At 40.5% G+C, this 14,042-nt stretch overlaps 1 long non-coding RNA gene across 2 annotated transcripts; it reads right to left on the bottom strand.

The window, feature by feature from the left end:
* Positions 1 to 1,535: 1,535 nt before the first annotated feature.
* Positions 1,536 to 7,967, bottom strand: LOC125932855 (uncharacterized). Of its 2 annotated transcripts, XR_007460767.1 has the most exons (4): positions 7,652 to 7,967; positions 4,684 to 4,820; positions 2,857 to 3,788; positions 1,536 to 2,343 (listed from the first exon to the last, which is right to left on the bottom strand). It is a non-coding gene; the product is annotated as an uncharacterized LOC125932855 (long non-coding RNA). The 2 variants fall into 2 exon arrangements; XR_007460768.1 differs by lacking the exons at positions 4,684 to 4,820; positions 7,652 to 7,967 and adding an exon at positions 4,355 to 4,424.
* Between the last annotated feature and the right edge of the window lie 6,075 nt (positions 7,968 to 14,042).

Here is a 14,042-nt window from a genome sequence, read left to right as displayed (position 1 = left end):
CTAACCAAGGCCTTTCCTGCAGTAGGAACAGTGTGTTTTAATTGAATGGGAGGTTTAACAGTTCAAGCTATTCAACACCCAAATAGTCTCACAAAGCCTCTAGAGCAGCTTCCAGAGAGCTGTAGAAGGGACACCTACTGGAATGATGTTAGACTGAATTAAATCAGGGGAGGTGGAAAGCTTTTGCATTAAGTCCAGCCATGAATGTTTGGCTGTGGCTGCCTGAAACACTAGTGAGAACATTCTGAGTCTACATCTCTGCTCAGCAAGCATGTGGATGTCAATGGGCAATGTCTGCTGTAGAGGAGTAGGGAATGGCGGCAAGAATGCCAGCCATAAGAACAAAGGGCTCTTTCGACCCTTCAATTGTATGTTCCTCTGTCGCTATATGCTCGTGTATTGGGTCCTCGGTGGCCCGAGTACAAATGCAAGTATGAAATTCAATAAAGCGTCTTCCAGTCTCCCAAATGGGTACACATGGTTGTATTCTGCAAAGTCAGCATGAAGCCCCCATCCATGAGCTCCATGGCTTTCAGATCTGCTCAGAGACCTGGGGCAGGTGGCATTGATTCTGTTTGTTTCCTTAGAAAGAACAGTATTGATCTACCGCACCGTGAAACCTGCTCCTGGGTCGCCTGGTTCCAACAAGCAATTCCCTTGTCTTTGGCAGCCATTTCAAAGTCCCCTAGACACTCTACTTCTATTTGGCTCAGCCTCCAGCTAACAGTCTCCTCGTGCTGGGCACCACCAAGCCACCCCCAGTTTCGTCAGTACGTAAAACTACTATTTTTCCACCTTCCAACAAAGCCACATCGAACACCTGCCTCTTCAGTGCCAGGAAGGGCACCGAGCACGTGGCATATGGTTGGCTCCAAACCTCAGTCTCATGTAGATAACAGATAAACAGATAAATCACCAAGTCTGACGTAGGCAACTCTGGCAAACAAAAGTGAAACTGTGGCTGGGCGATGGCAGAGGAGGGAGGCCATGCTCTGCCAGAGGAGAGGGCTGGGGTGGCCAGCTGCTGCTGGGAGTGCCTTGATGGAGGCTCCGAAGAGGAGGGAGGTGGGTCTAGGAGAATGAGTAAAGATCTCTCCTAAAGTAACTAGTTCAATGTTACAGTTTGGAAGTCATCTCGAACGACCCGACAAGAGTTCCAAAGATTGGTCAACAAAGTGTGAAATCAGGGCCAGGGCCAGGCTGTTGTGAGGAAGATAAAGTTTGGCATTTCCCTTCCTCCTGGATCCTCTCTGCCTCCAACCTGGACACACTGCTTCAGGCCCAGGAAACCATCCCTTCCTCTAGCTCAGCCTACACCAGAAGAGGGCGCTCTGAGGCCTCACGCGATGTTGAAGGTCCCCTTCAAACACAGGGCTTGCCCACTAGGGCTGTGCTTGGGCCCCACCTCAAGGGAATGTTGCCAAACTCCAGAACACTCAGGCTCCCATCAGAGCTGATCTTCCCCACCATGTTTCTGGCAGCATTATTCGCAATAACCAAAAAGTAGAAGCAACCAAGTGCACACCAAATGTGGTATAAACACATGGAATATTATATATTCATATAAACATATATAATGTTATAGTGGAATGTTAACAAACCTTAAAAAGGAAGGAAAATCTGACACACGCTACATGAGAGACCCTTGAGGACATATGCTAAGTGAAATAAGTCAATCCCGAAAGGACAAATACTGTACGATTTCCCTTACATGAGTAGTCAGATTCATAGAAACAAAGTAGAATGGTGGTTGCCAGGGCTGAGGTGGGGCGGGGGTGGGGTGGGGAGGGAGAATAGAAAGTTGTTGTTTAATGTTTACAGAGGTTCAGTTTTGCAAGACAAAAAAGTTCTGGAGATTGGTTACACCACAGTGGGAATGTACCATATTGCTACTGAACTACATGCTTAAAATGGCTAATATGCTAAACTTTATGCTTTGTGTATTTTACCGCAATTCAACATTTTTTAAATTATAAATACAAAATGAAACCAAAAAAATTGCAAAACTCCCCCAGTCTTCCCGTGGTGGGATCCTCCAGAACTGAGCACAAGCTTCTGGAGGGAGCTGGCCTCACATCTCACTGTCTCTGATCCTGTGATCTCTGCCAAGAGAGATGCTATTTCAGCCAACAAACTGATCGTTCGAAATGGACGATAACAGGACAATGTGATACTTCTCCCAGATAGTGCACCGTAACTGGAATCTTCTGGAAATCATTCCTGGAAGCCAAGGGTCGTATGGAGCAGAGAACACTTAGGAGCTGCAGTAGTCCTTGCAGAGAGAGGTTTGGGGGACCTCACTGGACTGGAAGCTCTGTGAGAGAAAGCTGGTGCTTTTCATCACTGTTGTCAAAATTCAGGAGGAAAAAAAAAAATAGAATTAAAACCAACGAATCACCAAAGTAGTGATTAGTAAAAGTTGGTTGTGCACATACCAAAAAGTCACTTTGCAAACTGGGAGCGCTCAAACCAAAACGTGGAATGGGGCTCAGGGGAATATCATTATAAAGCAGCATATATGGTGAGAAAGCAGTGACTGCTTATTCTTCACAGCGATTAATTATAATATTAGAATTTTCTTACATGATAGGGAGTTGGTCAGTGGTTATTACCTCACATCAACCTTGGGAAACAGTTTAAATTTTGCTTATAATTTTCAGAGGCATAAGCAAGAAATGACCCAGGTCAAGCTCGTCTTGCAAAATAAACTAAATTAAGCCCAGTTTGTATGACTGGTATTGTCTGCTTAGGGAATTTTCAAAGCTGGTCTGCATTCAATTTTTATTTTAACATTTCTTCCCTTTTGGTCACGCTCTCAGGCAGCTGACCAACCCGTGGAATGCTGTTCTTGCTTACCACTGCTGATATAGCCAGATCGAAGAGTTACACCTTCAGTGTTCCCACTGAGTTGTCAGGACAGAGGGCCATGTAGTCACTGTCTTCATTATTTGTGGTTATTTTTGATTTCGTCCCGTTCTCTGAATCTGATGGATACCGTTTGGCATTTGAGTGGCTGCCGGCAGGCATCTAAAACCCTCACGAGTATATCACGTGCCAGAGAGGTTAAGATGATGACTGTAAGAATAACAGCCAAGGATTGAGAAATTCCCCAGAGTAGAGATTCCCCAAAAGAGCCAAGGTTTAACCAGTTATATAACGCAAACAGGTTATAATTGTTTTTAAGTTATTTACATAAGCACAAAACGATACGCTAGTAAACACGCATCCTCATGGCTACTCAGGACAGCATGAACATGAGGGTGTTTCCTTTCAGGAGGTGCTATTGTTGGTGACCTTCCAATTAAGTTAGACCTCTACATGATGTGAGCAATCAGGTGACTTAATGAGAGGCATTTCTACAGAAACATAAGAAAAACAAAGGTTAATAGTTTGGGAAAATTATAAATTCAGCTTCTGAGTTTGGATCACAGCCAGTTGAGAAGATGTCTAGATGTCAGGTTCTAAGCATCTTCCGGTGGAGCGAGGGCAGGCAGCGGCAATCCGACAAATTTTTCTGGTTTGCAGTGTGAATGTCTCTGGTGATCTTTCTGAGTGGCCACACAGCCACAGGCATGAAAATTGTCCACACGTGAGCTGTTGCAGTGGTTTCCCTGAAGTTTACATCAAATTGTCCAGCTTCAGCTTGCATGGCTTTGGAAAGATGCGATGTTAGTTTCATAGTGATTCCAAGTCCAAAGAATGGGAGAAGATTGGAAATGTTTGTTTGGAGAGTTCTAGCCAAATATTAGAGGAAACTGGAAGAATTCATAATCCTGTCCAGCTTATAGCTAGAAAACAAAACCTCAAAGACAATTAGCAGCAATCAAATCTGATATCCACAAAGGCACATTACTGAAACATAATTTTTCTCTCTATAATCATCCCCATTTCTACCAATGATAGCCATAGTAAGGCTAATTTGTTTGCAAATGAACTCTAGTTTCAATAAATTTGGCCTGATTATTTACTTAAGTGCAGCAAGAACAGTGATTGAACATAGAGGCTCTTTTAAATCTGCTTTGCTGGAACTTTTCATAAAGAATCTCAGATTGGACTTTCAAAAGCTTCGCAAGGCTTGAAAGCCAAGCCAAGGACTTGTCCAATTGTGTCTTGTAACAAGGAGAATAGATTCTTACTGAAGTTATGCAAATACATATACTGTCATTAAAAAAAGAATATTTAAAAAGAGTTTCAGAATTCTGGAGGGATCAGAGAAGGAGAAAAACAGAAATGTTTCAACCTTCGTTGCAAAAATACACTTTATCAAATTGCTGTAAGGTATAGACAGCTGAAAGAGAGGAGGAAAAATGTCCTTTAAATCGGAAAACACTATATTAAAGAACTAGCATAATACCTGAGGAGGGCACTTGTCGGGATGAGCACTAGGTGTTGTATATGAGCGATGCACCACAGGACTCTACTCCAAAAACCAAGAGCTTTACACACTGTATGTGAGCCAATTTGACAATAAATTATATTTAAAAAGAAAAAAGAACTAGAATGTTTTGAATGAAGTCATAAAAATTATAATCATGTTCATCAGTTTATTCAATGTTATACAATTAATTCTCATTTTTGCCTCATCTTGGGTCAGCAGCTTTATGAATCAATCTGTTTTCCATAAAAGTTTTAGAAATTCTTACCAAGTTTAGTGTTATGATCTTAAAGTTATCAAAAACCTACCTTTTAGAATATTCATCAGGGGCTTTTCCATGGATCTTTTTGAACATGAAGCATTTTTGCAGGAACACTTTGCAAAAGCCTCAGAGAAAAGCTGTCTGTATATGGCAAAAGACTTGAAAATGGCCGTAGTGAAAGATCTGATGAGAGTTCACATATACACACACACACCAAAAGGATGTAATTGGCAACTAAATTTGGTTGTTTTTGTGATGTACAATATTTTAAGATAGTAGCTGGAATTATGATTAAAAACATTATACTAGGATATGTCAGATTTTTAAGAATTTCATACTAAGATAGGGGTGCCTGGGTGGCTCATTTGGTTAAGCATCCAACTCTTGATTTTGGCTCAGGTAGGTCATGATCTCGTGGGTCATGGGATTGAGCCCCACGTTGTGTTCCATGCTGATAGCATAGACCCTGCTTGGGGCTTTCTCTCTCCCTTTCTCTCTGCCCCTCCCCCCATAAATAAAATTTTTAAAAACGGTTAAAATTTTTTTTCATACAAATATATATCTAAAGAAAGTTTGGCATCACTTCCTATTTGACAATGCTTCCCATGCAATTTAACATACACAAAAAGTTACATGGTTGTAAAAAACAGTTCTTTTGATAGAGAAGACTAATTTTTCTTAAGTAATCGAAAACCTGATAAAGACAAAACATAGTCTTTGTTTTCTAGGCAGATGACATTAAAGGTGAACAAACTTCGCTTACAATTTTTTTTTATTAAGAGCAGACAATCGAAAAGTTTGTGATTTTAACAAAGAGAAAATCAATTCTGATTTTTCACCAGCGTACTTTTTTTTTTTTTTTTACAGTTTATTTATTTATTTATTTTGGAGGGATGGAGGGGCAGAGAGAGAGGGGGAGAGAAAGAGGATTTCCCAGCAGGCTCCACACTGTCAGCACGGTGGAGCCTGATGCGGGGCTCAAACTCACCAACCGGGAGATCATGACCTGAGCCGAAATCAAGAGACGGAGCCACCCTGGTGCCCCTACCAGTGTACTTTAGATATTAAAATTCTCCTTTTCTTTTTAACTCAAATCTTTTCCAATCCTATTTGACTACACCTAAAATTCCTTTCTCAATGTTCTTTTTCCATAAACCATCTATAACTTTCTATATTCATTCAGCTTTTCCCTTGTCTTTTCCCTTCTTATTCTAGAACAAACATTTTACTTTAGGACAAAAGTACTCTGTTTAAAAAAAAAAATTCCTATGTCCTCCATATCTTTCCTTACCCAAAACAAAACAAACAAATAAACAAAACATATTCTATTTTCCTTACCTATTTGCCTATATAGTCATTTTCTTTCACCCTTATCTCTAGTGGTTTTAATTACTTATATTATTAGAACTCTTAATTATGAGAACCCTTAGTTCCTAGTGAACACTAAGAAGTAAGCAATTGTGGACTGGCAAATTTATAAATACATTTCATAATCTGTGGGAGTATATTTTCTTCAGAGTAAATTTTTCAATGTGGCACAAAACATGTTTATTAATGGGCCCCAATAGCTTTTGTCTCTCTGTAAAAGAAATTTTCAAGCTAAAAGTAGATAAACTTATATTTAGCATTTAATGTTTATCATCTTTGGAAATAATTTAGATATTTAATGAATATTCATTATTTAGTTTAACTTAGTATGAACATTCATTTTATTTACAGCCATTTAAATTACTTGTTTTCAACAATTATTCTTTAATTACATATTAAACAGCTAACCATCACCTTAAGTTATTTTTCTTATTGAATTTTTTTAGTGTTTATTTATTTTTGAGACAGAGCACCAAAGAGGGAGGGGCAGAGAGAGGCAGGGGACAGGGGCTCTGAAGCGGCCTCTGCACTGACAGCAGGGAGCCTGATGTGGGGCTCAAACTCAGGAACTGCAAGTTCACAACCTGAGCCAAAGTCTAAAGTTCAACCGACTGAGCCACCCAGGAGCCCCTTTCTTGTTTACAAATTTTGAAGACACGCCTGCTTTTATTAAACCAACAAATTCAAACTAGCTTTTATTTATCAAACATCCCAGATTGTGTGAACTTAAAAAACATTTAGGTTTGGGGTATTTGGGTGGCTCAGTCAAAGTATCAGACTCTTGATTTCAGCTCAGGTCATGATCTCACGGGTTGTGAGATCCAGCCCCGTGTTGGGCTCTGCGCTGACAGTGAGGAGCCTGTTAGGGATTCTCTCTCTCCCTCTCTCTGCCCCTCCTTTCTTCTCTCTCTCTCTCTCTCCCTCTCTCAAAATAAATAAACTGAAAAAAAAATTTTTTTAGGTTACTTTCTATATTTCTGAGACTATGTTTGATGTATATAAATGCTTGATTTTCTTGAAGTCAATTAAATGGAGCTCTTTACAAATTAATTTTTGCAATACCATCCAGAAGTAGGAAAATATCACATATCTATAATATATATACATGGACATACATCAACATACAAACAGATCTCATAGCTGTTGTTTAAAAATTTTTTTAACCATGTCTCAGATAAAAAACTTAAAAGAGTAATTGTATTCAAATTACATTTCTGGCAGAGGGACTAAGTTAAGGCTATTTATTCCAATGGCCAAAGAGTTTTCACTAAAGATTTTTTACTTGCATGCTGTCAAGACCCACTTAGAGCTGTTTGTGGAGTCAGTTAATCTTTTAGAAGCTTCTGCAAACCAATCAAAGAATGCATTTCATTGTTTCTGAGACGTTTGGAATCTCTCTTTTAAGGATGCCCTTTAAGATAAACTTATCTAAGTTAAAGTTTCCCCAAAGTGGCCACTACAGTTCCAAAAGTTCACCCATTTTCCAAAAAGTCACAAGATTTTGGTTCATAGACCACGTGGAACCCGTCTTTACCTTTAGGTTTCCTAAAATGTCTTAACTATGAAGGGTCCTAGTTTTCAACAGCAGTTCCAAAACACAGAGAGTCACGTGCCCCCACCCTTTTAAACAGAATAGGGTGACTTACCAAGACACTTCCACAAATAAAATCACAATATAGTCTGAGAGCTCCAAACACAAAGAAAGTGGAGCTTGGATCCAAGAGAGACTGACCCTCAAATTCTGGGGTCGCAAAAAAGCCGGGGGCTCGGCAGGCTCTGTGGGCACCGGCACCTGTTTGCTCACCGGTCTCCGAGTCATCAGGCGTCTTCTCTGAATTCAACTTCTCACACCATGAAATGTCAAAAGTTCAGAAATAACAGCAGCAATACCGATGACTCACCAAAGTAGTCATTAGTAGAAGTTGAGTGTGCACACACCAAAAAAGGCAGTTTGTAAACTGGGAGCACTCAAGCCAAAACATGCAATGGGGCTCAGAGTTCTATTGTTAGAAAGCACATATACAGCGAGAAAGCGGTCACTGCTTATTCTTCACAATGATTGGTTATAATGTTAGAATTTCCTTACATGATAGGGAATTGGTCAGCGGTCACCTCATAACAACCTTGGGAAGCAGCTTCAGTTTTGCTTATAGTTTTCAGAGGCATTACCACGCAATGACCCAGGTCAAGTTAGTCTCACAAAATAAGCTAAATTAAGCTTTGTTTTTATGACCAAACTGCTTTTGTCTGTTGAGGGAATTTTCAAAGCTGGTCTCCATTTGTTTTTTATTTTAACACTGCTTTACCCCAGACCTTGGCCCTAAGCCTGGGGCTTAGAGACACTCAAAATGGTTTTATTTTCCCCAATAACAGTGAATGAAGCTGGGCCTCTTGAATAACACAAAGCAGGCAGTTTTAAGCATCAAGCACCTTATGGGAAAGGATGTATTTTCTCCTTGTTCACGAAACAAGTTTTGTCTGCTGACATCCCTTCCTTTAGATGGACTGTGTCTCCCTCATTCCTGCGGTTGGTCAACCACTGCATCCTTCACCATGGGCCACAGGGGTGGGCATATGACTCTGGTCGAGTCAACTATAGCACTACATCCTTTGGACCCACTGTCTGGTCCATATGTGGGTACAGGACCCAAGCAGGGTCAATAAGAATCCTTCCATGGGATCTGCATGCAGATGCAAAGATAGGTTGTGAGTCCTTTTGGCTCATAAGAAGGAGTCATCCTTCCCACCAACTAGACAGATCCGGCCTCAGAAGGAAGCCACAGAAGCAGGGCCCGGAGCTGGAGAAAAAGAGATAGCATGCCAACTTCGGTATTTTAACCCCTGGATGCAGCAGTGCTTAAACCCAGACCCACTCTAGAACATTTCATTTATGGGAGTCGATAAATTCTTTTTTTTTTTTTCCTTTAAGCTTGTTTGAGTTGGGCTTATAGACCTTGCAGCAAAGAATCCTGACAAATACAGTCTGTTCATTTCAGTTTGTGTGTTTCCCATATGTATTTCACCTTATCACATTGACTATTTTTAAGAGCCCACAAAATGTATTCTGCACATCTTTGTACGCAGGGCACCAAGACCCAGCATACAAATCAGGAGGGAAAGATTTAGAAAAGCCTGTGTTTGTCCTAAGGGACATTCTAATACAAGTGAAGGGTTAGGAGAAGGAAAGAATTTCATTTAACCAGTATTTTTAAATTATCTGCTATGTACCAGATGTTTTCACAAGTAATTGTAGTTCATCATCCCCAACCCTGAAAATAAGGTAGTCATATATGTACTTTACAGATAAAATCATAGTTCAGAGAGGTTAAACAACTTGCCCGAACTACCCAGCTATTAAGAGATAGAGAAAGCTTTCAAACTCAGGCCTCTAATTCCAAGCTCAGTGGCCTTGCCACGGCACAAGCCTGCCTCTTAGACAGGAGATAAGACAAGCTCAGTGCCAGGATAAGGAAAATAGAGGAATTCATTCATTGATCCATTCAAAAAATTCTTATTCAGTGTCTGTTATTCACTAATGTCTGTGAAAATCCTTATTAAACCAGGATATACTACATACATGCAAAATATTATCAACATGTGCAAGTCCCCACACTAGGCACGATAGAAGGGGGGAATACAAATGAATAAAGCAGCCTTTTGCTCAGGGGCATACGATAAAGTAGACCTAGAAACACCACATGGCAAAGTATGATTAATGGCATAAGACAGGTTCAAAGTGCTTTGAGAGTTCTGAGCAGGAAATGTTCACATCTGATTGAGGGAGCCGGAAAGACTTCATCAAAAAAAAAGTGTATTAGGTAAGTGCAAATGAATGTAGTGCTAATGATGTGTTTACCCAGATGCCAATGGGATTTTGGAAAGAATGGGAAATAAAAATGAAAAAGAAAAGGAAGAAGGAAGGAAGGGAGAGAGAGAGAAAGGAGGGAGGGTGGGAGGGAGAGTGGAGGGAGGGAAGATGGGGGAGGGGAAGGGAAGAGAAGGGAAGAAAGGAAAAGGAGAAAAGAAAGGGAGAGACGCAAGGAGGGAAGAGAAAGGAGGTGAGCAAGCAGACGGGCATGCAGGCGCAGCATGGCCGCGGGGCTGTGGCCTAGGTAGCAGGCCGCGGAATGGGTGTTCTAACCTTTTGTTCCACAGACACTTTGTTAGCGCAAGCAGGCCTCTGGATTACTCACTCATCCATTTTACTTATCACTGCAAAATAATTTAAATTATTACTTAATCCGGTAACCCCCACATCTTAGATCAGAAGAAACCTTGTGATTGCAAAACTCTAGAGGTTTTTAACTTGAGTAGGAATAAGAACCACCGGGGGAGCTTGCTCAAATGCAGACCCCTAGGCCTTCTCTCCAAAGATTCATTTTCAATAGTACTAGTTTGAGTCTCGGGAATTTTTTTTTTTAATCTAAATCCAAGTCAGTTAACATATAGTATAATAATGGTTTCAGGAGAAGAATTTAGTGATTCATTACTTATATATAACACCCAGTGCTCATCCCAACAAGTGCCCTCCTTAATGCCCATCACCCATTTAGCCCATCACCCCACCCAACACCCCTCCAGCAATCCTCAGTTTGTTCTCTGTATTTAAGAGTCTCTTATGGTTTGTCTCCCTCTCTGTTTTTATCTTATTTTTCCTTCCTCTTCCCTATGTTATCTGTTTTGTTTCTTAAATTCCACGTATGAGGGAAATCATATGATATTTGTCTTTCTCTGACTTATTTCGCTTAGCACAATACATTCTAGTTCTACCCACATTGTTGCAAATGGCAAGATTTCATTTTTTGATTGCCCAGTAATATTCCATTGTATAATATACCACATCTTCTTTATCCATTCGTCAGTTGATGGACATTTGGGCTCTTTCCATAATTTGGCTATTGTTGATAGTGCTGCTATAAACATTGGGATGCATTGTGCCCCTTCAAGTCAGCATTTTTGTGTCCTTTGGATAAATGCTAGAAGTGCAATTGCTGGGTCGTAGGGTAGTTCTATTTTTAATTTTTGAGGAATCTCCATACTGTTTTCCAGAGTGGCTGCACCAGTTTGCATTCCTACCAGCAGTGCAAAAGTGTTCCCCTTTCTCCATATCCTTGTCAACATCTGCTGTTTCCTGAGTTGTTTATTCTGACAGGTATGAGGTAGTATCTCATTGTGGTTTTGATTCGTATTTGCTTGATGACGAGTGATGTTGATCTTTTCATGTGTCTGTGCCATCTGGATGAACAGGTGTCTGTTCATGTCTTTTGTCCATTTCTTCCCTGGATTATTTGGTTTTTGGGTGTTGAGTTTGAGAAATTCTTCATAGATTGCGAATACTAACGCTTTATCCAATATGTCATTTGCAAATATCTTCTCCCATTTTATCCATTGCATTTTAGTCTTGTTGGTTGTTTCCTTTGCTGTGTAGAAGCTTTTTATCTTGATGAGGTCCCAATACTTCATTTTGTTTTTGTTTCCCTTGCCTCTGGAGACATGTCTAGTAAGAAGTTGCTCTGGCCAAGGTCAAAGAGCTTTTTGCCTGTTTTCTCCTCTAGTATTTTGATGGTTTCCTGTCTCACATTTAGGTCTTTCATTCATGTTGAATATATTTTTGTGTATGGTGTAAGAAAGTGGTCCAGTTTCATTCTTAAAATAGTCACTTAGGTGAATCTGATGCAAGTGCTCCGAGGCCCGCATTTCGAGAAACACTGAAGCCTAACTCTATTGTTTCACAGGCAAAGGAGTCCCAGAGAGGTCAAAAGACTTGTTCAAGGTCACACAGCTAGATTAGTGAAAGATCTAGGCCCAGAACTCAGGTCTATGGACTCCTAGTCCATTGTTGTTATTGTTGTTGTTGTTGTTTCCCCCGCTAGCATTACTAGCTATACACCTCAGGGTTTGCCCTACATATTGATAATGTAGGAAGGTAGATCAGCCCTCAGCTTCCAGGAACATCCATATGGACCATGCTCTGAGAATCAGGGTTCTGAAGCACCCCAGGGTGCAAGATTTCTAAGCTTGCTACCCAGATTCAAGTGTTAACTCACAAATAGTTAGCACTAAATAAATATTGGTTTACTTGATAACTCGCTAGCTGGAATACAATAAACAAAAAGAAAACAGGACGTTTCAATGAATCTACAGGTAAAAGAATAAGACCTCTTCTCAGTCACCTTCTTACAGCATCTCCTCTCCATAAGGTTACCCTTGATTCAAGCTAATGTAATGAGTATTTATTTAAGCAACTTCTATTTTCAAGACCCTATGCCTTGTGCTTAAGAGATACAAGAGTAAAAATCTACTTGTCTAATTGGATGAGTGCCACAAAAGTGACACCTTGTAGGGGTTCAAAAAAAGAAATATTTACCTATTCAGGGAAATCAGACTATACCCTAGTGAGATGTGTTTTGAGACGAGTCTTAAAGAATAAGCAGTATTTCATTGGGTGAAATATGAAGGAAAGGTGATCCAGGTGGGACCAGCAAGATGTGAAAGAAATAATAAATAGCTCACTTTGGCAGTAGCTTGGGAACCAATGAGAAAGTAATGGGATTATAAGATCAGAAAGATCAGGAAAGACCCTGCAGTGGAAGACTTACAGATTTAGGATGGAAAGTTTGGACTAAATCTGAAGCATTAAGAAATCATTGAAAATGTTTGATTGCTTTGATGTTTTAGGGAGATGTTTCTGATAAAGGTGTTGTGTAGGGGGGTCAGAAGGTGGGAGAGCCAGGAGGCAGGAACATCACCCGGGAAGATAGTCAACTTGAGAGAGAAGTAATGAAGGCGAGGACGTGACCAAAGGCAAAAGTGACCATAACAGTTGATTGTGGTAGGAAAAGGACAGGAGCATATGGATGACCCTGAAGTTTCAAAGTTGGACAACTGAATAATCAGACATGGGGAAGCAGAGAAGTAAAGTTGGTTTGGCTTGGGTAATGGTGAAAATGTTGGTGTTAAATGCTCAGATGACAGCTTCCTAGACACATACAACTACTTATCAAAAAGCTGGCCATGCTGGAGTTGGAGATGAGGAGACAGGGGTTAGCTAGGGGTGTAGAGGAATCATCCACAAAGATGTGATCATGGAAGCTGCTAGGATGGGTGAAAGCAATGAGATAAAAAAGTACAAAGGGAGAATAGCGAAGAGGGCTATAATGGTTACAAGTTTCAACTGCAAGTAACAGAAAGCCCTAAGCATTATGATTTAAACAATCCAAGGAATTTATTGACTCATGTAACTTAAAAATCCTAGCTTCTGACCACCGCACACAATCAGGGATCTGGATCCACCAGGCTTCAGTTCTCTCAACTCTGATCTAGTCTGTGTTTTGACTTCATCTTCGTACTAGATTGCCTCAAGGTTGTAAGATGGTGGCCAACAGCAATTAGCAATCAGATTTATATGCTTTATCATTTATACCCAAGAGGAGAGAAAGAACTGGCTTCCCTCAGCTACGAAACAAGTCTTGAGCTTTGCTCTCACCCAATCACCATAGGTCACATGTAAATGTCACATGTTGATTGCTCTGGTCTTCTTTCCCTTGAACTATCACTGTGGTAGGAGGAATTGGCTTATACTCATGGCCTTAGAGCAGTCATCGCTTACCACTACAGCTGGATGTGGGATCAATTCCACCCAATTCTTCTGGCTGCCATAGAGTGGGATGTAGAGATAATTTAAAGTTCACTAAAAGGTCCAAGAATCAACAGATTCTTCTTGAGGTATAATGTTGGTAGGAGAGAAGGAGCTCTAAGGAAATTGCACTGCCACGGAACCCCAGACAGGAGATAATTTCACAACAGTCAACAAGGTGGTGGGGATGATGACTGACAAAAAATCATTTGCTCGGGTGACTAAGAAAATTATTGGTAACCTTGAGATGGCCGCTTCAGCTGAGCGTTGGTCATCAGTGAAAGAACAAAAGGCTGAGAAGGAAGTGGCAGGTGAGAAGGTGATGTGGAGATCATTCCCTCAGAATGATGGATTGTGACAGAAGAAGAGAATAGTTCAGGAGAGAAGGAAAAATTGCTTGT

Source organism: Panthera uncia, chromosome D2 (assembly GCF_023721935.1).
Source record: "Panthera uncia isolate 11264 chromosome D2, Puncia_PCG_1.0, whole genome shotgun sequence".
In the NCBI taxonomy this organism is placed as follows: Eukaryota; Metazoa; Chordata; class Mammalia; order Carnivora; family Felidae; genus Panthera; species Panthera uncia.
The sequence above is the reverse complement of the archived record's forward strand: the minus strand, read 5'-3'. Positions and strand labels throughout refer to the sequence as shown.